This window comes from Pelophylax lessonae (assembly GCF_965119305.1).
Source record: "Pelophylax lessonae genome assembly, chromosome: 4".
Classification (NCBI taxonomy): domain Eukaryota; kingdom Metazoa; phylum Chordata; class Amphibia; order Anura; family Ranidae; genus Pelophylax; species Pelophylax lessonae.
The window spans coordinates 56,195,342-56,217,121 of NC_138771.1; positions in this window are offsets into that span (position 1 = coordinate 56,195,342).

Here is a 21,780-nt window from a genome sequence, read left to right on the forward strand (position 1 = left end):
GAACGTGAGCTTGTCCACATTGTCTCTGGACAGGCGGCTGCGCTTGTCTGTGATAACGCCCCCAGCCGTGCTAAATACACGTTCAGATAATACACTGGCTGCAGGGCACGCCAGCACCTCCAAGGCGTAAAGGGCAAGCTCAGGCCATGTGCCCAATTTGGAGACCCAGAAGTTGAAGGGGGCAGACCCGTCATTCACTACATGTAGGCGTGTGCACACATACTGCTCCACCATGTTGGTGAAATGCTGCCTCCTGCTAAGACGTTCCATATGAGCTGCTGGTGCTGCTGTTTGTTGTGGCGTGCTGACAAAGCTTTTCCACATTTCGGCCATGCTAACCCTGCCTTCTGAGGTGCTGGAGGTGCCCTGGTTGCGTTGGCGACCTCTTTCTCCTCCTCCTCCTCCTCCTTGGCCTTGTGATTCCACTGTGGCCCCGCTGTCAGGTGGGAATGCCAGCAGCATCGCGTCTACCAGCGTGCGCTTGTACTCGCGCATCTTGCGATCGCGCTCCAGTGAGTAAATTAAGGACGGTACGTTGTCCTTGTAACGGGGATCCAGCAGCGTGGCCACCCAGTAATCAGCACAAGTTAGAATGTGGGCAACTCGGCGGTCATTGTGGAGACACTGCAGCATGTAATCGCTCATGTGTGCCAGGCTGCCCAGAGGCAACGAAAGGCTGTCCTCTGTGGGAGGTGTATCGTCTGTGTCCTCCCAGCCACTCACCAGTGATGGCCATGAGCTGGCCTGGGTGCCACCCTGCTGTGAACATGGTTCCATCTCCTCCTCCATCTCCTCCTCCTCATCCTCCAGAACTGTGCCCCTGCTGGACAATTGTGTCCCTGGCGTTTGTGTGTGCAGGAACCCACCCTCGGAGCCCCTTGCGAATGACTGCCCTGAAAGCCTTGGAAATGTTACCTCTTCATCCTCCTCCTCCTCATCCTGTGCCACATCCTCTTCCATCATCGCCCGAATCGTTTTTTGAAGGAGGCATAGGAGTGGGATAGTTAAGCTGACAACGGCATCATCGGCACTGGCCATGTTGGTGGAGTACTCAAAACAGCGCAACAAGGCACACAGGTCTCGCATGGAGGCCCAGTTATTGGTGGTGAAGTGGTGCTGTTCCGCAGAGCGACTCACGCGTGCGTGCTGCAGCTGAAACTCCACTATGGCCTGCTGCTGCTTGCACAGTCTTTCCAGCATGTGCAAGGTGGAGTTCCACCTTGTGGGCACATATCACATATGAGGCGGTGAGCGGGAAGGCCGAAGTTACGCTGCAGCGCTGACAGGCGAGCAGCAGCGGGGTGAGAATGCCGAAAGTGCGCACAGACGGCCCGCACTTTCTGCAGCAGCTCTGACATATTGGGGTAATTTTTAAGGAACCTCTGCACCACCAAATTCAGCACATGCGCCAGGCAAGGGATGTGCGTCAAACCGGCTAGGCCCAGAGCTGCTATGAGATTTCGCCCGTTATCGCACACCACCAGGCCGGGCTTGAGGCTCGCTGGCAGCAACCACTCATTTGTCTGCTGTTCCATGCTCCTCCACAACTCCTGCGCGGCGTGTGGTTTTTTCCCCCAAACAGGCAAGTTTTAAAACTGCCTGCTGTCATTTACCCCTGGCTGTGCTGAAGTTGGTGGTGAAGGTGTTACGCTGACCGGATGAGGAGGCAGTAGAAGATAAGGAAGCGGAGTAGGAGGAGTTAGGAACAGGAGGCAAACTGAAGCGCCCTGCAATCCTCGGTGTTGGAAGGACGTGCGGCAAATTGCTATCCGCCTCAGGCCCATCCAGGACTGCATTTACCCAGTGTGCCATTAGGGAGATAAAACGCCCCTGACCGTGCTTACTGGTCCACGTATCGGTAGTTAGGTGGACCTTGGCACAGATGGCGTTGCGCAGTGCACACCTGATTTTTTCCCTCACTTGGTTGTGCAGGGAAGGGATGGCTTGTAGTGGCGGCTGGGCACGACGTACTGTGGGACAGCCACCGACATAAGGCTTTTAAAACTGTGCGTCTCCACCAGATGGAATGACAGCATTTCAAAGGCCAAGAATTTTGAAATGCTGGAATTTAGGGCCAGGGATTGCGGGTGGGTAGGGGGGTACTTCCTCTTCCTCTGAAGTGTTTGGGAGATGGAAAGCTGAACGCTTCCACTGGACATTGTGGAGATGGTTGGTGACCCAGGTGGTGGTGTTGCTGACAGATCGTCTGTTTGCGGGGTGGCAGGTGCCGGTATCACTACAGAGGTGGATGGAGAGGCCGAGACTGCAGCAGAAGAGGAAGCAGGAGGAGCCAGAGACCTTTCTTGGTTTTGAAGGTGTCTACTACACTGCAGCTCATGTTTTGCACTTTGATGCCTGATCATGCAGGTTGTGCTCAGGTTGAGAAGGTTTATGCCTCGCTTCAGGCTCTGATTGCACAGGGTGCAAACCACTCGTGTCCTGTCATCAGCACATTTTCTGAAGAACTTCCACGCTAGAGAACTCCTTTGAGCTCGCTTTGGTGCGCTTGTTCCCTTGCTGCGTTGGGCAGTAGCAGGCGTAGTGTCTAGGGCACGGCCGCTCCGCTTCTGCACCCTGCTCCCTCTTCTGCTGTGCTGGTGGCTCTGTGCGACCACCGCCTCTTCCTCCAAACTACTCAGGTCACCTGCATGACCTTCATTCCATGTGGGGTCGAGGACCTCATCGTCCTCCACATCATCTTCCACCCAGTCTTCACCCCTGCCCTCCTTGTCGGTCTCCACAATTCTGAATGCCGCAGCAGTTGGCACCTGCGTTTCGTCATCATCGGAGACGTGCTGCGATGGTCCTTGCATGTACTCATCTTGAGAAATAAGTGGTTGGGCATCGCTGCACTCAATCTCTTCCACTTCTGGGGCAGGGCTAGGTGGATGGCCCTGGGAAACCCTGCTGACAGAGTCATCAAAAAGAAGAAAAGACTGCTGTATGGCTTGGGGCTCAGACTGCTTGCCTGATTTGCAAGAGGGTGAGGTGAAAGACGGTTGGACATTGGCTGCAGGTGCCAACTCTGACCTTTCTGCAGTAGACTGGGTGGGAGACAATGTGAAGGAACTGGAGGCACTGTCAGCAACCCAATCTAGTATCGCCTCTACTTCTTCTGGCCTCATCACTTCTAGAGGCGTATGATGCCCTACCAAATACTGCTGCAGGTTCTGTCGCCTACTCACACTTGAGGAAGGCGTTTCACTTGTGCATGTAGCTGGCACAGATCGATCACGTCCTCTCCTTGCAACAGGAGCTCTACCAGCAGCCCCTATTTGATGGTCTCCTCATATTTCTGTAATTTATGATCTTGCCCTAGAAAGGTGTTTATTGAATAGCGGAACAAAACAACAACAGTATCGCACGGGTGTATCTCACAGTCAAATATGCAAACTATGCCGCAATTTAATTTTCTTTTACCCCAAAAGGGTGTATATTGAATAGCGGAATAGAAAAAAAAGGATAAAAAACGGTGTATCTCACACGTACAAACACAGACAAGGCCCCGATTAAAATTTTTTGTACCCTAAAGGGAGGATGAGGAAGAGGAGTAGGAGGAGTTCGGAAAAGGAGGCAAACTGAAGCGCCCTGCAATCCTCGGCAGCAGAAGGAGATGCGCCAAACAAATTTAAAAGGTGTATCTCACACGTACCGATATAGACTATGCCGCAATTTAATTTTCTTTTACCCCAAAAGGGTGTATATTGAATAGCGGAATAGAAAAAAAGGATAAAAAACGGTGTATCTCACACGTACAAACAAAGACTAGGCCCCGATTACAATTTTTTGTACCCTAAAGGGAGGATGAGGATGAGGAGTAGGAGGAGTTCGGAACAGGAGGCAAACTGAAGCGCCCTGCAATCCTCGGCGGTGGAAGGAGATGCGCCAAACAAATTTAAAAAGGTGTATCTCTGTAACGTTCATGCGTTTTTGTTAGTGGATGGATTTACAGCTGCAGAATTATTACACTCAGTAGCCTTGTAGAGAATCTGTTGAACAAACATATCCAACTCTCAGGACTTCATCACCGTGTACAGCCTGTTATATACCATATATATATTAATAGATGTTTAATGGAGGGATAGAATATATGAGGATATATAGATGAGAGACAGGCTATTGTATGGTGAGCACTAGAAGTAGTATTAGGAGAGTTGCAGGTGATGGTAAAGCAGATAGGTTCTGATGTCAAGTATAGTGCAGATGGTAAGAGGACACAGATGGAGTATACTTAGTAACCTAGTGCAAGGATAGTTGAAGGTAGTCCCAAGAGCTAACAGTCTATGCAGATGATAGTGAATAGATAGATACAGATAGTCTTGGTAATTGCAGTAGATGACAGTAGGAGATTGGTTAGTAAGAATCCCCTGCGGGGTACTTATCACTTAGATAGGTTTAGGAGTAACAGTGTCCATTGGAGAGGGGTGATCCCGTAGCGAGATACGGATCACCAGCGAGGTCTCCGGCTTCAGTTCAGCAAGGGAGAATGTCAGCAGCTCCGACTTCACAGGAGTAGGTGCGGTGAACATGCGGTTTGAACGAGCGATGAGTGAGAGCAAACCGGAGATTGAAATAGCCGCTCATAGCGGCGCTCGGCAATGATGTCATCCGGTCTTAAAGGTATATGCGTCCCTTGTTACACAAGATGGGACGCAATTAGGAGAGGAGAAATATGGAGACAAGGGTACCAGAGGTACCAGAACATTACAATCTCACATGTACCGATACAGACTATGCTGGTGTATATTGAATAGCGGAATAGGAAAAATTTTACAAAACGGTGTATCTCACACGTACAAACACAGACTAGGCCCCGATTACAATTTTTTGTACCCTAAAGGCAGGATGAGGATGAGGAATAGGAGGAGGTCCGAACAGGAGGCAAAATTAAGCACCCTGCAATCCTTGGCGGTATGAGATGCGCCCCAAAAATTGGAAAGGTGTATCTCACACGTACCGATACAGACTATCCCGCAATTTAATTGATTTTACCCCAAGGGTGTAGATTGAATAGCGGAATAGAAAATATGATATCAAAAGGTGTATGCATCTCACACGTACAGACCTAGACTAGGCCCCGTTTACTATTTTTTTGTACCCCCAAAGGCAGGATGAGGAGTAGGAGGAGGTCCGAACAGGAGGCAAACTGAAGCACCCTGCAATCCTCGGCGGTATGAGATGCGCCCCAAAAATTGGAAAGGTGTATCTCACACGTACCGATACAGACTATTCCGCAATTTAATTGTTTTTACCCCAAGGGTGTAGATTGAATAGCGGAAAAAAGAAAATATGATATCAAAAGGTGTATGTATCTCACACGTACAGACCCAGACTAGGCCCCGATTACAATTTTTTGTAACCCCAAAGGCAGGATGAGGAGTAGGAGGAGGTCCGAACAGGAGGCGAACAGGAGGCAAACTGAAGCACCCTGCAATCCTCGGCGGTATGAGATGCGCCCCAAAAATTGGAAAGGTGTATCTCACACGTACTGATACAGACTATCCCGCAATTTCATTGTTTTTACCCCAAAGGTGTAGATTGAATAGCGGAATAGAAAATATGATATCAAAAGGTGTATGTATCTCACACGTACAGACCCAGACTAGGCCCAAATTACTATTTTTTGTACCCCCAAAGGCAGGATGAGGAGTAGGAGGAGTTCGGAACAGGCAGGAGGCACACTGAAGCACCCTGCAATCCTCGGCGGTATGAGATGCGCCCCAAAAATTGGAAAGGTGTATCTCACACGTACCGATACAGACTATCCCGCAATTTAATTGTTTTTACCCCAAAGGTGTAGATTGAATAGCGGAATAGAACATATGATATCAAAAGGTGTATGTATCTCACACGTACAGACCCAGACTAGGCCCAAATTACTATTTTTTGTACCCCCAAAGGCAGGATGAGGAGTAGGAGGAGTTCGGAACAGGCAGGAGGCACACTGAAGCACCCTGCAATCCTCGGCGGTATGAGATGCGCCCCAAAAATTGGAAAGGTGTATCTCACACGTACCGATACAGACTATCCTGCAATTTAATTGTTTTTACCCCAAAGGTGTACATTGAATAGCGGAATAGAAAATATGATATCAAAAGGTGTATGTATCTCACACGTACAGACCCAGACTAGGCCCAAATTACTATTTTTTGTACCCCCAAAGGCAGGATGAGGAGTAGGAGAAGTTCGGAACAGGCAGGAGGCAGACTGAAGCACCCTGCAATCCTCGGCGGTATGAGATGCGCCCCAAAAATTGGAAAGGTGTATCTCACACGTACCAATACAGACTATCCCGCAATTTAATTGTTTTTACCCCAAAGGTGTAGATTGAATAGCGGAATAGAAAATATGATATCAAAAGGTGTATGTATCTCACACGTACAGACCCAGACTAGGCCCAAATTACTATTTTTTGTACCCCCAAAGGCAGGATGAGGAGTAAGAGGAGTTCGGAACAGGCAGAAGGCAGACTGAAGCACCCTGCAATCCTTGGCGGTATGAGATGCGCCCCAAAAATTGGAAAGATGTATCTCACACGTACCGATACAGACTATCCCGCAATTTAATTGTTTTTACCCCAAAGGTGTAGATTGAATAGCGGAATAGAAAATATGATATCAAAAGGTGTATGTATCTCACACGTACAGACCCAGACTAGGCCCAAATTACTATGTTTTGTACCCCCAAAGGCAGGATGAGGAGTAGGAGGAGTTCGGGACAGGCAGGAGGCACACTGAAGCACCCTGCAATCCTCGGCAGTATGAGATGCGCCCCAAAAATTGTAAATATGTATCTTACACGTACCGATACAGACTATCCCGCAATTTAATTGTTTTTACACCAAGGGTGTAGATTGAATAGTGGAATAGAAAATATGATATAAAATTGGTGATTTTTCAATAGCACATGTGAACAGCAGTGTCTTATATCAGTGAGCTCTGCTGCAGGCTATGGAGGGGAAAAAAAAAGAAAATTCCCCTTTTAAGTTTGTAATTTTTAAATAGATTAGTACAGACTATGCCAGAATTTAATTGTTTTAACCCAAAAGGGTGTATATTGAATAGTGGAATAGAAAAAAGTGTATAAATTTTTAAATCACTCAATAATAGCACATGTGAACACAGCAGTGTATTATCACAGTCAGCAGCACTGAAGGAAAAACGCTGCACACAACTGACTGATAAAAAATATTTTTTCTCCCTCCTCCTCAGCGGGCAAAAAGATTGTGTTCCCACCACCCCACACACAGCAAAATCAATTGTAGAACACTGACCCTGCCTATCTCCAGCCTCGCCCTAAAATGATCGATAAGATCGGTCACTGCCGGCACTGCAAACCCCCCCACACAGCAAAATCGATTGTAGAACACTGACCCTGCCTATCTCCAGCCTCGCCCTAAAATGCCCTAACAACTCGCCCTGCCTGCAGCACTCCGACCTGTCCCTGATTCTGAATTCTTTTCGGACACAATATAATTTATGACTGTCTGTCCCTAATCAGCAGCCAGCACGTATGATGTGTGCTCTGTCCCTGTACTACATGTGACCAAGTCTTTATAAGTTCGAGACGCAGCGGCGCTCGGTCTCGAACTTATAAAGACTTGGTCACTTGCTTTAGATGGCCAATCACAGCTACTAATACATTTGTAGGCATGGTTGGGATGGCTTAAGGCACACCAGTTAAAAGCTTGTTGATTGGCTGTTGAAAGCCCACCATTAAAAGCGCGCCAATACATACAAACACGGAAATAAAATTACCGAAAAAAATCCAATTATTCGGTACGAACACGAATAATACAGTCCGTGTTCGCTCAACACTAGTCATGAGGGCTGCACACCGCTCTTGCAAATCATCAGCCCTGCTAGCTGATCTTTTAATACCTTAACTTCTGCCTCTGCCTTCTCCCTTCTCTGTAATTCTTTATAGAGAGCATGAAGAAAATACCAACCCACTGTGGACACTGTCCTCTTCTCTGCTTTACTTAAATCCAACCCCTTAAGGCTAAAATCTACAAAGTGATCTGAGATTTCATCACCCCAAGTTTTATTCAAGGGAGAAGCATACTTTACAAATACTTTAGCAAGAGGCTCCCACTCATTGAATCTGGCCCAGATAGGTAAGCTGCACGCTTCCTTCTGGACACCAGAAACCTCTGCAGCCTTGCTTTTCCTAAACAGCTTACGCAGCATTTTTTACCTAGCACAAGCTACACAATACACCACAGAAAACAGGTCTGTTTCAGTTGAATTTATAGCGCAATACCAGCATGAGCCCCCAACTGTTTTGCTTGTGTATCTAGCAAGGTTACTTTGCGGTACAAACAAGGAAACTTAGACCTTTTGTGGTGTATAAATGTGCTTTTACTATGCAAAAGCAATCTGTACATACAAAACCTATTACAATATTAGGAGCATACTACAAGACTAGCAGATACAGATAAATATAAAGCAAATAAACTTAACTAAAAGAAGTTTGTAGCCATGGAGTCCCCTTTGCTTTCACGCACATGGCACAGAGAAGTCAGGATCTCAGGTTCTTGCTTCATGGATGTTTCTGTGTGAGACTGACTTCTTGCAGCTTTGAGCAGTCATTTAGACTTGTGATTAAGGAATATACCATCCCCCCAAACCAACACCCTTTGTCCTGAGGAGAAAAGGGCTTGCTTATCCATTGTTTGACTTCACCTTAAAGGGGGGGAGGTAGGCTTTGTTATACTGCATTCCAAGTCTTAAGGAAAATAAAGGTATGACCTTGTATGGCTTCTTGACCAGAGATTACAATGCATTGGTGAGCCACTGTATTAAATGAGAGAAATATGTAATATGCAATTTCCACAACACTCCACCCCTTGGCTCACAAATGTCATATAATGCCTCCAACTTTACATAAAGACATCTAATAGTTCTCCCACCCCCTGGTTTATCTTAAATAAAACACAATGAGGGAACTAACTAAAATACAACCCCCTGCATGAACCAACAAGCTGATCCTGACTCCCCTGAGCCATGTGCATGAATGGGACTCCATGGCTGCAAACTTCTTTTAGATAAGTATCTATCTTTATCTGTATCTGCCAGTCTTGTATTATTGTAATAGTCTTTGTATGTACAGATTGCTTTTGCATAGTAAAAGCGCACCACAAAGGTCTAAGTTTCCTTGTTTGTACCGCAAAATAACCTTGCTAGAAACGCAAGCAAAACAACGACCCAATAGCCATTATTCTTCTTTGCCCGGTTATGGCTTTACGACCGGCCTGAGTATCAGAACAGATATCCGTCCAGACATCTGTTCAGATAATGGCTTGTTTGAAGTCAAAACTCTCTGCATTCCAGGAATTAATTGAGGGAGGGAGAGGGGGAAGAAAATCACTGAGTACACATTTGGCTTGCTAGACTGTGTTACTGAACAACATGGTTGCCCGTGGTGACAAAATGGTTGCTTGCGACAGCTTTTAGTATATCCAGTGCAGGATATCATTACACCTCCCCCCTTAGGCGGTTGCATAAGAGGGAACTGCAATTTCCCTCCTGACGCAACCAACTGTTGCAGGCTCAATTTGTCACCCCACAGGTCCACTTTGCTACGGCGTTCACCTGTGTGCGGTCTGGTCCAATAGTATTGTTGGAGAACCAGGTTCCCTCTGAGGAGTGGGTTGTTCTTCCTAGCAATAATTTGGCAGAAAACGTGGTTTGTGATGGGCGAGCTTCCGTGGTCGTCACCGGAAGTGACGAAACGCGTCAGCTTGGACCGCACAGCGCCATTGCATCACGACGTGGGTGGAACGCAAGCCGGAAGTGAGTTGCCTTTTTGTTTGCTCCGCGAGGAAGACGAGCAACTCGCACCGCTAGACCACCAGTGACGCTGTATTTTTAACTTTTGTTCACCTAATGGTAAAATAAACATTTTTCAAAACGTACTATACCATTTGGAGCCTTTTCTCTTCTCCCCTTTATGGTGTTTGAGACCGAATACCCCAGAACACAGAGGCATTCCAGGACTCCGGAGGACTGCAATAGAGGGAAAGGTATCCTTTAATCCCAGAGGGCTTTACAAGCCTGAAAGGTTCTGGTGCCACATGGCACTCAGAACCCACTTCATCTGGTAAGTGATTCATTTCACTCATTCATAAAGGAAACTTTGTCAAGGATAGACTATTTACACCGTGAAATTGAGGATATATTTGCCATTAAGGACATTTCTGGGAGCACAAAAGTCATTTTAATATTCTGGAGTCAATGTAATAATTTGGATTTTATCATTTTGGAGCACAGCAGTCACTTTATATATAGTGGACATTTTTACATATGGTGGACATTTTCTCTATGACTATATATATATATACAGTGTGAAAGAAAACCCCAAACTAAATGGTGACTTCAAGAAAAGATAAGATGTAAACTCACCAGATGTGGTGGGTCTCAACTGCCTTACGACAAAGAGACCAATAATGCTTTATGACCCTCCAGGTCAGAGAAATGGTGACTGCTGGGCTCTGATCCCCCTAGACCGGAATCCCCCACGCTGAACGAATAGGGTCCTCAAGGTCCTCCAGGTCAGATTAGGGAAAAAAGATAAAAAGGCTCCGGATGGTGCAGTACCATTTTAAAAATTCCTTTATTCAGGTTAAAAAGGCAAACAAAGATAAGACACGCTGTTCACCGCCCGCCGGTAAAGTGTCTGTAGCGTGGGGAGCGGTTTGCGTTCCAGGCTGACTTCCGGGCTGACAAAGCATTATTGGTCTCTTTGTCGTAAGGCAGTTGAGACCCACCACATCTGGTGAGTTTACATCTTATCTTTTCTTGAAGTCACCTGTATGTTTGGATTTCCTGGACCATTGAAGGATCCAGCACCAAGCACTTGCACTTTTTTCTGGCACTTTTTTGGACTATTTATCACTGAGTCACCTATGAACTATTTTGGACTTCACTTGGCACATTTCTTGTATTGATATATATTTATATATTTTCTCACTGTGCATATTTTTTAAGGGTATAGATTTTAGATATTTATGATGTTAGCCTTATTTAATTGTAATTTTATCCCTACTTGCTCCTGATCCTACCAGGAAGCGCTATATTATCCCATTTAGTTTGGGGTTTTCTTTCATACAATCACTTTGCACTTTATAGCAGCTGCTTTTATACTCAATATAATTTTATTAATATTTCATATTTATTAGTGTATCCACCCGTTTAACTAGGCACTCCTAGGCACGAGGAATATATTCGTTTGAATATATATATCTTTAATATATATACAGTGCCTTTGCGAAAGTATTCGGCCCCCTTGAACTTTGCAACCTTTTGCCACATTTCAGGCTTCAAACATAAAGATATAAAACTGTAATTTTTTGTGAAGAATCAACAACAAGTGGGACACAATCATGAAGTGGAACGAAATTTATTGGATATTTCAAACTTTGTTAACAAATAAAAAACTGAAAAATTGGGCGTGCAAAATTATTCAGCCCCTTTACTTTCAGTGCAGCAAACTCTCTCCAGAAGTTCAGTGAGGATCTCTGAATGATCCAATGTTGACCTAAATGACTAATGATGATAAATAGAATCCACCTGTGTGTAATCAAGTCTCCGTAGAAATGCACCTGCACTGTGATAGTCTCAGAGGTCCGTTTAAAGCGCAGAGAGCATCATGAAGAACAAGGAACACACCAGGCAGGTCCGAGATATTGTTGTGGAGAAGTTTAAAGCCAGATCTGAATACAAAAAGATTTCCCAAGCTTTAAACATCCCAAGGAGCACTGTGCAAGCAATAATATTGAAATGGAAGGAGTATCAGACCACTGCAAATCTACGAAGACCTGGCCGTCCCTCTAAACTTTCAGCTCATACAAGGAGAAGATTGATCAGAGATGCAGCCAAGAGGCCCATGATCACTCTGGATGAACTGCAGAGATCTACAGCTGAGATGGGAGACTCTGTCCATAGGACAACAATCAGTCGTATACTGCTCAAATCTGGCCTTTATTGAAGAGTTGCTAGAAGTAAGCCATTTCTTAAAGATATCCATAAAAAGTGTCGTTTAAAGTTTGCCACAAGCCACCTGGGAGACACACCAAACATGTGGAAGAAGGTGCTCTGGTCAGATGAAACCAAAATTTAACTTTTTGGCTACAATGCAAGAAGTTATGTTTGGCGTAAAAGCAACACAGCTCATCACCCTGAACACACCATCCCCACTGTCAAACATGGTGGTGGCAGCATCATGGTTTGGGCCTGCTTTTCTTCAGCAGGGGCAGGGAAGATGGTTAAAATTGATGGGAAGGTGGATGGAGCCAAATACAGGACCATTCTGGAAGAAAACCTGATGGAGTCTGCAAAAGACCTGAGACTGGGACGGAGATTTGTCTTCCAACAAGACAATGATCCAAAACATAAAGCAAAATCTACAATGGAATGGTTCACAAATAAACATATCCAGGTGTTAGAATGGCCAAGTCAAAGTCCAGACCTGAATCCAATCGAGAATCTGTGGAAAGAACTGAAAACTGCTGTTCACAAACGCTCTCCATTCAATCTCACTGAGCTTGAGCTGTTTTGCAAGGAGGCATGGGCAAAAATTTCAGTCTCTCGATGTGCAAAACTGATAGAGACATACCCCAAGCGACTTACAGCTGTAATCGCAGCAAAAGGTGGCGCTACAAAGTATTAACTTAAGGGGGCTGAATAATTTTGCACGCCCAATTTTTCAGTTTTTTATTTGTTAAAAAAGTTTGAAATATCCAATAAATTTCGTTCCACTTCATGATTGTGTCCCTCTTGTTATTGATTCTTCACAAAAAATTACAGTTTTATATCTTTATGTTTGAAGCCTGAAATGTGGCAAAAGGTCGCAAATTTCAAGGGGGCCGAATACTTTCGCAAGGCACTGTATATATTTATTAATTTTGAAGCCCAGAAGCCTTTTTAACATTTGGAATAAGTATTCTTGGTTATGTGTAGAATTTATTAACTGGAAGCACAGCAGTCACTTCATACATTGTGGACAATTTTTTCTGCCATTTATACATTTATAGAGAGATTTATCATTTATTCTATTATATTTATTGTATGGTGTTTTACTCTCTATTTATTCAATTTTGTTTTTATATATTTATGCTGTGTTATCTTGCACTGATTTGCACAACCTTGCACTGACTCGCAATAGTATCTTGTGGTAATTGTATGCTCTGATATTTATATTGGCATTATATTCACCGAAAATAGAGTTTTTAAGCAAGCGCTGTATTTGATCTCTCATCGAGATCATATATATTTCATTCACTCCCCATACATACAGCAGCTGCTACTTTTATCTCTTTTTAGCCAGAGTCTATTTTTTAATAAATATATTTACCATTTTAAAAAACTCCTAGGCGCGTGGAATATACTCTGTATATAATTTTTGAGCTTACGTGGTGCCCACACGATCACAAGACACCTCTGCTCAAGGATGGTATATGCTAACTTCCTAGAAGGTGCCTTCTGGCATAGGTAGAGGATGAGATTTTCCTCTCCTTTCACATCCCTCTGGCCCTGGGCTGCATCTGGCCCAAAGGTAGTGGCATAGGGTTGTGCCGGGACTGGCGTTTAAATTCCGGGGCCCATGTCCCAGGTGCACTGGCCAGTACCTTCGTCAGGGCGGGACGGTCCTTTTTACACACTGGCGTCAAGGATGCCATTTTAGTCATGGTACCGTTGGATTGGTCAGTCCCAGGTTCAGCTGAGCCACTATAGTCGCACCCCAGCATCCTCCTGTAGCCAGCTGTACCCAGGAATGACGTAACCAATGTTTTGGTTTGAGGAGTAGGCCAGGTCCCGGTAGCCTCAGTTCCAGATCTCGGGGTGCCCACTCCTCCCTGCTGTTCCCAGTACAAAACAGCTGACATGTCCATCTGACAGTTACTGGGCAGAACTGTCAAACCAGGCCGTGCCAGATTGTTTGGGACTGCTGACAGGAGCCCTGGGTGTTCTACCCAGAAAGGGCCAAACACGACCAGGCCCCTAAAGCAGGCCACTGCACAAGGTTCAACCCCTCACCGTAGATCACACATGACCCTTAGGGAGGTGTCTGATGCGTTCTCAACCCCATCTAGCATTGGCGTAGATGCAGTCAAGCCACTTGGGGTGGTGAAGGCTGGCTTGTCCTGAGCCTTCCGGGTTAGAGGGTTTGGTCCACACCCAATGCTCAGGTTCAGGATGATTAGACAGCGGGCACCAGCCAGCTGCTTTGACACCTCATGGTTCCTGGGCACGTGGTAGGCCACAATTGCAGGGCTGACGTTCAGCCTGTTAAAGGCTCCACAAAGCCTTCTCTCGGTCTCCCTTTCCCCATCTGCCTGCGCCTCCTGTGAGACAAGGGAGGTTGCAGGTATGGGGGGAGCAGACACCCAGGCGCCCACCTCGTGGAAGTCATGGTGTGCCCTCCCAGGGTCTTCAATATCTCTGACGCGGCATGCTGTAAGCACTACCAGCAGCATAGATACCTGGAGGGAGAAGGGTGGATTCAGCTGAAGGCCCAAGCCCCCTCCCTGAGTGTCAGCTACCGCTAGCAGGACACTTGTCTTTCCCAGTTCAGGTGTACTACTTATGCCCATGGCATGTGCTGTGCTAGGATGTTGTGTAAGAATCTGGTTAGGCCACTAACCATTGTGTTCCACTCCAGGCCTGGTCCTCCTGATCTCACAGGGATCCTTACAGACCAGATCAAGTGACACCTTCAATGCATGCCTTTGAGGTTGACTGGACACAATGAGCAGCTGTTTAACCCTTTCAGTCTCCAGGCCTCCTGCCTGTTGGCCTGTCATACCTATCTGCTCACTGTCCCATTCAAACTGTTGTTTACTCTCCTCAGCAGGGGGGCGATCAGCTCCACTCCTGAGTTGCTTGAGAGCTTGGTCTATCTGCAGTGCTGGCTTAAAGGCGGAACAACAAGTCCCAGCCAGCCATCCTGCGGCAAACAAAGACAGCTGCTGAGGCTTAACAGAGGTGGAGTCCACTGGGTCAGAACAAGGAGAGGGCACAGAGACCTCCTCCTGCTGTTCTGCGACCAGGGCCTGTATCTCAGCTGCCTTTGCAGCACTGCGAGTGGCCACCAATATTGGCAAAACATCATTATCATGTCATCATCATCATTAGCATCATCATTAGCATCATCATAAGCATCATCATCAGCGTCATCATCAGCAACATCATATTTACTCTTTGTAGCATTATTAAAGCATACCCCTGGTAACTTTACAGGCAAGGGGGCCTCCTCTCCTTCTTCAGAAGATGGAGGACTTTGTAATTCAACTCTACCCTTCCCCTCCCCTTCCTCTGTCCATCCATAGGTTGCCCAGACATTAACCCAATATTTGCACACAGTACCTTGTTAAGTCCAGAGAGTTCCGTGGAGGCATCAAGGGTGCTCTTAGCAGGGGTGTAGTAAGAAACAAGGGTACCTAAATCGGCACCCAACAAAACAGCTGTGGGGATCTCATCTGAGACTCCCACCTCTCTCATCCCACTTCCAGCACCCCAATCAATGAAAACATAGGCACGGGGTACTCGTGAGCGGGTCCCCCTGACTCCCGTGAGGGTAAAAAACTTTCCAGGGATGATGTCCCTTCTTCTTATCACCTCTGGTCTGACCAAGGTGACTTCAGCTCCTGTGTCCCGGAAACAGTGGCGATCCGGTTGCCCACGGTGACTGGCTGCAATTTGGCGGCGGTCACCCGGGATTTCCTGCGGACAAACAGCACTGAGGAAGAGTTACTGGCTGGCTGACCAGGTGATGTCGGCTTCTTCTGCTCAGGGCACTGCATCCTGAGATGTCCAGCTTTCCCACAGGTGTAGCATCTGCGGGTGTCAGTTGCAGTTGAGGTGACACCAGAGACTGCAGGTGCTGGTTGCTGGGGAACTTGACTCATAGGTGCAGGAGGTGTTGCCATGTGTGATTTCCCTCCTTTCAGGGCCATACAGAGGAGCCTTGCGATGGTTAGATACCCGAGTGTGGATGTAGGTATCTGCCAATTCTTCTGCTTCTTGGGCAGAGGTTGGCTTCCGTTCCAACACAAACTGTCTGACGTCTGTAGGACAGATGTGCAAGAGTTGATCTCCAATCATAAGATCCTCCAGGGACTCAAAAGAAATGGCTTTCAAGCCTTTAGTCCACTGCCGGAATGTGATGCGTAAGCGACTTACCACATCCATATATGAGTCCCCAGGCCCCTTTTGCAGGGACCTAAATCGCTTCTGGTACACTTCTGGGGTCAACTGGTATTTTTGAATGATCGCAGCCTTAATGGCCTCATAATCGCCATCCTGCGCTGCGGGCAATTCGACATAAGCATCCAGGGCCTTGTCTCGCAGCCCTGGCGTCAGGTACCGGGCCCACTGTGCTTCAGGCAGATGGTACTGACGGCAAGTCTTTTCAAACGACAGTAGATACACATCAATGTCACTGTCCTTTCCAATAACTGGAAATTTGGCTGCCTGGATTACAAGCAGAGAGGTGTTCCTGTGCTCTAGGGATCCGAGGTTCGGAGCCTGTCACTGCGGCTGGAGCTTAGCCATCTCCAGGTTGTGCCAACGTTCAGCCTCCCTCTGCGCAGCCTCTCTCTCAGCCCGGCGTTCCGCAGCCTCTCTCTCAGCCTGGCGTTCCGCAGCCTGGCGTTCCAGAAACTGCAGGTACGCCATAGGATCCATCTCCCTGATACGTTGTAGTGTTTCCTGCATTTGAGGAGAGTCTATGCTGGTTGCAGGCAATCTGGGGCTGGTCTGCTCATGCTGTGGGTTGGGGGTGACTTCCAGTGGTACTCCAGTGTCAGTCTTTGCTGGCCCATCCTGCAAGGCCGTTCCTGAATCACTGGGCTCTGAAGTAACGGAAACCTCTTCTTCTGGTTCCGCCAGGTTCTGGCTTGGATGGATATCATGCTCCTGCAGGGCATGAATCATTCCTTCACGATTTTTGCCACTGACGTCAAGTCCTCTAAATGTGCACTCAGTTCACTTTTGCTCATTTTCTTCTATTCCGATAAACCAGGCATGTTTGCAAGCAGAAAAGATAGAACAGAAAGCAGAGATAGGAAACAGCTGTAGAAAGTAGAGGTTGCTGTATGTCTCTTTTAAAAAACAAAAAATATGCAACGGCTTGTCTCTAAGGACTGTTTTCCACAAATGTTACAATCCTTCAGTGCAGAGCTAATTCCTAACAGTGCACTGAATGATCTTAATGCAAGACTATCCCACATACGCTGACAGCCAATATGTGACAGTGGCGGGTATCAGATTCCTGCCCTTCTCACTAGCTCATGACCAAGGACCAGCCAATCTCACACCCTGTCGTCACTTACGTAACAATGCCACTCTCAGCTGCACCCGACACAAAGATTTTACAGCTTGTGGGACCACAATCTAGATGCCAGCAGGCTGGGAGCGATTGTCGTCAGGCTAATTAAGCAATTAACCCTTTCACTGCCACCACCGCTATGTTATGAGCCCAGCGGACGCTCGTAATTTTAGAAATACCAATTATGATTTTAGAATAATCGTCTGTAACACGCACTGTCACCACAGACAGGAATGTTCAGAGAATTTATTCTATACAATAGCACTCTTCAAGAGAAAGGTTCGTTGTTAGTTTGCATTAAGAGCTTAGGGACAATATTAACACTTTTCAAAATAAAGTTTAATAGTAAAAAGGTTAAAATTGGTGCAAATTAAATATTTACAGAAAAAGGTGTTTCAAAGAAATAGAGACATAATTCAGCAATTAGAGAAATAAGATAGAATTGAGAAGTAAGGATACTTGCATTCAATGTCCTTGGTGTTACCAGAGTTCAGAAGCTGAGCCAGTGTGATCGGTTCTCAAACTTTTTTTTTTTCATTTATCTAAAATATTTTATTAAAAAACGAATAGTTTTGATAAGATACAGAGTCAGACTACACAGATTTTTAAACCGTAGGGTTCACATGTTTAACAATAGTGCATATAATAAAACCACACATTTTCGTGTCAGCCATTTAAAAAAAATAAGTGGTCCTTCAACTATTTTACAGGTTATATGCAAATTAAGAGCCAACCACCATTTGTAGGTTTGTGAAGAGTGCATTTGTGCAGGAGGGGGCGCAATTAAACCAAAAAAAAAAAAAACACCATACCAAACACATGGAAAAGGCATGAGAAAGTCATAGTACATTTATACCACCTGTGCGAGTGCAAAAAAAAAAAGTGTAAAATAATGTGCATGCAATCAAAGCTTCAACAGTGAAATATGTGATATTGATGGTATGGCTTTTAGTAGAGATTCCCAGTGGTCAACCCAGACCTCAGGCAAAAAACACTGGTTTGATTTTAAAGACCAGTCTCCCAGTACCATATAAGCATGTTTTTTCCCCTGTCATGAGTAACTAAAATACCCGATAGTTTGATTCCTTATGATGGGGGCCAGTGCCATCACAGAGGAGCAGGAGACAAATGTGCAAGCTCTGACTTGAGATTATACCCAACAGCTAAGCAAAGACTGGTTCTTTACCTGGACATTTAAGTTGAACTGTGCTTGTCCATGGAGGGCAAACTAGGAGAGGAACCATGAAAATGTATTTCTGCACTCTACACTTGACAGGTTAGTGCACAATTGCAGGTTCTCTGAAATCTAAAAATATTCAAAAGACATTTACAGTAGAGGCAACTAGACCTGATTAGATCAGGTTCCCACAATAAATATTGACTATAGTGATTTAGGGGGGGGGGCTCAAAAACAAGTAGGTACACACCAATCAAAAACATATAGACATGATCAGGAGCAATCTTCTGTGCTTAATCAGTGAGCTTTTGTGTCACGGCACTGCCGCGTACTCACCTGCGTCTGGGCGCCTGCGGCGTTCTTGCAACAGAGTCTCGGTGCTTGCCGGTCACAGAGACAACCCCTCCGGGTCTGCGGTGGCTCCTTCTCCTCCCCTCACCTCTGAGGACTGCAGCAGCACACTGTCATGGCAAGATGGCAGCCGGCATGCGGTTACAGTGTTTTACACAGAGGGAGAGAGGAGAGTTGAAGATCTGGTAAGATCAGGTTCTATGAAGCAAACCAAGATGGCGCTGGGTCTCTGACCTCCCTTTATAGCCCCTGGCAGCCCCACCTACTGGTGGGAGGTGGTGGATCATGTGATCCTGGCTCCCTATATAAACCAAGCACACCTTCCAGTCAGTGCTTGGTTATTTTCCTTGCTCCTGTGTGTCTGCTAATTGCATTGTCTGTGTTCCTGGTTCCTGATCCTTTCTCCCTCAGGTGGATACTCCTTGATTGCCTGCCAGACCTGACTCCAGAGTTGTCGACCTTACCTCCTCCTCTTCATTAAAGGCCACCACAGACCCTACGTGGCCCTGTTCCCACTTCCAGGGACTCCTGAGGGTCGTGATTGTAAGGGAGTGCTGTTCCACTGCAACTGGGTTCCCTCTCCACTGCAAGACCCCAGGTGGGTTGTGACATTTTGTGAAGGTTTATGTGTCAGATATGGATAAATTAAGTGCTGCGCTAAAAAGATATATATGCATAAAAACATAAACACCTTCAAATAAAATGAAGAAAAATTATGACACATTAAATCTCATAACCAGAGTGAAAATCCTTGTGAGAAAATGTCCATAAAGAAATGTCCTTATAAGATTGCAGAAAAAAAGTTCCATGTGAAAAAGGTGACTTTTGAAGTAAATACTGGTGACAATTGTGATATAATCCAACACCCATAGGTAATAAGAATGCGCTCACCAGAAGCAATGGACCCAAAATTCCATATAGAATATGGGTCATTAAAGCAGATTATGGTAATACGTCCTCTCTCTCAGCATACAGTTGTCCAATGTACATGCCAGGATGGATGGGGTGGTCAGCAATGGAACGCCCGAACTTCCCAACCGATGGTGTGCACATGAAAATGACCAAACGATGCAAACATAATCTGTCTTTAAAATTTTATTAAAAAAGAAGAAATACACTTACAAGGTCATCATGTAAGGCAACGCATGTAATGAGGAGATGGCAGAGTGAGGTGGTTGACGCGTTTCATCCAATAGGATATAATTATAGGAGAATTGCCATGCGTGTGTACCATAATCATACAGGTATATATAGATTAAAGCCAGGAAGTTGTTTACACAACACACTTCTGCCCGCCCATCCAAGATGGCGGCGGCGTGCGGTCCAAGCCTCCTTGTCATACAGGAAGTGACCTACGATTAACTTAATAATCTAAGTCATGTTTGGCTAATTAAATCGTTGGAATAATCATATGCTGCAAAACCTACGTTTCCCCTACAGCGATCTTTGTACTTACTGAAGCATAACGATAGACATAACAGTTTTTTTCATAACAACAGGCGCCAACAGCCCCGTGTTTCCCGGAAGTGATATCATGAATTGCGTATTTCCGGAATCGCCGCAGGCCGGAAGTGACGTCCTCACAGGCGTCACCTCCACAGGGTGCCAGCATACTAACTCGGACCGGACGTCTCCTCCCAATTGGGAGGAGCCTAAATCCGGAAACGGCGAAGGTATCACCACTGAACCGATTTATATACTTCCTTCTAAATAGATAGGAACCAAACATTTGTATCATCCATTTGGACAAGGAGGTTGTCTTAATGTGGATACAACTTCAAGGCTTAATTGAATTCATAAAAAACAAATATATAAACTAGTTTTAATAATTATAAAAATTTAAAACTTATTTTAAAACTTTATGCAACAGACAGTTTTTTTGTGCAAAAAGTCCTATGCAAAGATAAAAGGACTAAGGAAAAGGAACTAGTGAACGAAAAAATTGGTCATATTTGTAATTATTAGGGTAAAAAACACTGGATGTACATAATGATGCACATTATTTACCTGAAACAGGAGAATGGGACCTTTATTCATAATCAGCATCTAAGCAGTGCTAATAAATGAATTTATGTCCCAATCTATATTTAGTCCATATGGCGCATAACTCTGTAATGTGTAGATCCAGTATGTTTCGAGGCGTGAGACCCCTCGTTTCCTCGAGCCCCCCCTCCATGGGGCCACATAGTGGTCTATCACTTGAAAAAGGGTCCCTCTAGGGTTTTTATTGTGATGGAGTAAATAATGTTTTGGAACGCTATGATTGGTCTGTCCCTTTTCTATGTTTGCAATATGTTCATTTACTCGGATTGCAAACGTTCTGATAGTACAACCTATTGCTTCTTACATGGACAAGTAAGAAGATAAACAACATGTGTCGTATTACAGGTAACAAAAAATGTTTTATGGGAAAAACAGATTTTGTAATTGTAGACTGAAAGGAAATTAATTTTCTCCCATGGTGACAGTTGACCTTACATACGTTACATCCTTTGCAGAGATAGTAACCAATAAGATTGTGAAAAGGTTTAGGTCTCACAGGTGCATCCAACACATTGGGTGCCAAACGGCCATGCAAGGAAGGAGCTCCTCTGAGTTATGTGTCAGATAGGTGATGAGAAAGCTAGATGATCAGGAGCCAACTGGGGTTAATTCACCAGAACTGGAGAGTGCAAAATCCGGTGCAGCTCTGCATAGAAGCCAATCAAAGCTTAATTGAACAGCCTGAAATTAGAAGCCAATTGGCTACCATGCACAGCTGCACCAAAGTCCGCACTAGCCCTAGCAAAATCAACCCCAGTGTGCCTAGTGGAGTAGGTGATTTTGACAATAGTAGGTCTGACTGATAGTAGCTGTGACTTGGAACTTTGTAGATCTAAATTCTGGCTATGGGCTACAGTTAGGTCCCCTATACCTATAGATTA